This window comes from Stegodyphus dumicola, chromosome 6 (assembly GCF_044657685.1).
Source record: "Stegodyphus dumicola isolate Sdum_Otavi_A_Nest chromosome 6, ASM4465768v1".
NCBI lineage: Eukaryota > Metazoa > Arthropoda > Arachnida > Araneae > Eresidae > Stegodyphus > Stegodyphus dumicola.
Window position 1 is genome coordinate 48,565,918 of NC_140773.1, and position 2,983 is coordinate 48,568,900.

The 2,983-nt window shown below is 40.0% G+C and overlaps 1 non-coding gene across 1 annotated transcript; it reads left to right on the forward strand.

The window, feature by feature from the left end:
• The first annotated feature begins 2,253 nt into the window (after window positions 1–2,253).
• TRNAT-GGU (transfer RNA threonine (anticodon GGU)) lies at window positions 2,254–2,325 on the forward strand. Its single transcript has one exon. It is a non-coding gene; the product is annotated as a tRNA-Thr (tRNA).
• The last annotated feature ends 658 nt before the right edge of the window (window positions 2,326–2,983 follow it).

The window sequence follows — 2,983 nt, forward strand, 5'->3', positions numbered from 1 at the left end:
ATTTTTTTTGTGTTCTACAGAGAATTTGATATGTTCTTAATTTTCATTAGGTGAGTTTGATAGATTGGTATCACTGATCTGATGCTTTACACGCACTTAAAATGTTTTCCTTTTTCTCTCATACGTAATCTCCGACTGTCATATCACTAGACAACATTACGTGAAGAAGAGATCATATACACAACTTTAACCTTCCATGATATTCAGAGTTGAAATTAAAAAAAGGGACAGCCATTTCCTTACTGAGTAATCTCCACGTACTGTCCAGCCAGTTAAGGATCGAATTGTTTACACCAAACGTTTTCTACTCTAATTTCAAGGAAGAATAACTGGGATGTCTCGTGGAAGTCTATAGTTAGATGAAAAGAACGAAAATTTTCATTAGTATATCTTGTATCATATTTTTCAAGAATATTCTCCATTTAGCTTCGTGCTGCGTATAGAGATTAGTACTTCTACGCGAATAGATCTCTGCCCAGATTACACGTTATAACATAAAAGGCAAAGCACTATAAAGGGATTATCAAAATGGGACGAAATTGTGTATTGTTTACGATATAATATGCAAATGGTTAACTTTTGGTGGCCGGTGACTCCCTAGTTAGAACACCAGCGCTTTGCAACGAAGCGAATAAAAACAGAAGAATTTCATTTCCAAGGCGAAAGCCAGTCTATTCGAATGCCGTTGCTCGACTTATAATGACTACCAATGACTCTCAGCCGGATTCATGAACAGTGTGACCGGATGTCACCAGTTAAGAGAGAACATAAACTGGACTAAGCGAAGCAGGGTGGTCAAATCGAAGGTTCGCTAGCATTTGGGTCGGAGTGATGCTTCCATTCGAAAATGTCGGCAGGAATGTGTGAACGGTGGCTTTACAGAACGTAAAGAAAATAGTGGTGGACCGAGAGCGACAACCAAACGCGAGGACTAAGCGATTGCCTGATGGGCGCTCACAACCTCTTATACGTCCTTATCAACAATCCGATGTGTAACCAGATCGCTATCTATGGTCATTGACGTCATTGGTGTACAAAGATATCAATGACCAGGGGGTCGGCGCATTCGATCTTGAGCTGAAGTAGAATTGCTTTCAGCGATGAGCCCCGCTTCGAACTGACCAGCGGAGACGTGCCTGGAGACGTCCAGGACAGTATAGAATACTCATTAAACTCTCGTTCTCTATACAGCCAGGAGTTATGGTATAGAATGCCATCTTATTTGATTATCGGACTCCTTTGCTTTTCATCCTACACATCCGTACAGCACGGCGCTACGTCGATGACATTCTACGCCTCGTAGTGTTGCTCTTCCTTCCACGTACCTCTGTGCTTATATTTCAACAGGATTATGCCCTGCCAAATACGGCACGCCTCTCTACTGCTTATCTTTGTGCTTTTGCAACACTTCCCTGGCCGAATCAATCACGAGATGTCCCTGATAGAGCTCGTTTGGTTCTGATGAGCGGGTGTCTCTGAGCGTCTCTGGATCATGGCGGTTTAACTCGCCAGTTGGCAAGTAAACATGCAGTAGAACATTCGCTAACACCACTGGTTAATGTCCAATCAAATAACAACTTGCATGAGAGCCAGAGGTGGGCCTCAAATAACAACTTGCATGAGAGCCAGAGGTGGATGAGGCATTATTGGCGTTTTTTTGCTCCTGCAGCTGTGTTTTCCGAATAAAACACTTAATTCCTCTGACACAGTCAGCATTTTGTTTTACAATACATGTTACATCATGTGTACTGATATTCGTCCCATTCGGTGCATCACTTTTTTATGTTATTGATTGTATAAAATTACTGCTCCAGTAATTGCCATTTAGCGAAAATTTTCTTCGACGCCTTGAGTAATTATCGTAAGTCTTATTATAAAACAAATTTGCAATACTACGAATAGTTGACGTACTGTCATCACAGATTTAATCGTGATTTTTGATGTCACAATATAGATGGAACGCGAAGAATAACATTCTTGATCAAAACTGCTATAAAAACAATCGTTTCACTTAACTGCACTTTCAAAATATTTCAACTAATAGCAATAAATTTCACCTTCTAACTGTTACATTAATGGTACATTAAGACTTAAGTATATGCTTGGTTTCTTATCTTTGAATAAAGAAATAGCGAACACTCTTCAGAAGAGGCTGATACTGTTCGGGGAATTAATAATGAACTTAACAATACTGATTCCATACATGAAAAAAATTCCTCAGCCTATAAGTTATTTCTCCCACTTCCCTAGCGTGCCTTCGTGGTGTAACGGTAGCACGCTGGACCGGTATTCCAGAGGTCCGTGGTTCGATTCCCGGCGAAGGCGGTTGCATATTTTTCATCTTTTCTGCTTCCAATTTACCTAATGTCTCTACAAGTGGCGCCCGAACTAAAAGGGTTGTGGATGATGATTCTCCGCACCCAGGATTTTGTGACTAGGTCCCCTAAAACCCTAGTCGCCCTTTAAAAAGGGGAGTATGTAAGATATTTCTCCCACTTCCCTAGCGTGCCTTCTTGGTGAAACGGTAGCACGCTGGGCCGGTATTCCAGAGGTCCGTGGTTCGATTATCGGCGAAGGCGGTTGCATATTTTTTACCTTTTCTGCTTCCGATTAACCTAATGACTCTACAAGCCTAATGACTACAGTAAAGAGAAGCCTTGAACAATGTTCGTTAACCGAAATATTAGTAAATCGAAATGACTTTCCTCGTAGGAATTAACATAAAATGGACTAATTCTTTCTTAGACTACAAGTGATTGCTAATTTAAAATTACAGCAACAATTTGTCACACATTTATAACCCAAAATTAATAGAAATCAACAAGTATAAAACATTAAAGATGAACACCGCACTAAATAGGTAAAACAGACGGACTTAATTTCATTCTTACTGTTCTTGTACGAAGGAAAGTGGAAAAGATAAATGGAAAATGATGAGGAAGATATCTGAGTTTAAAATTTCCTTCCATAAAAACATGTTGCC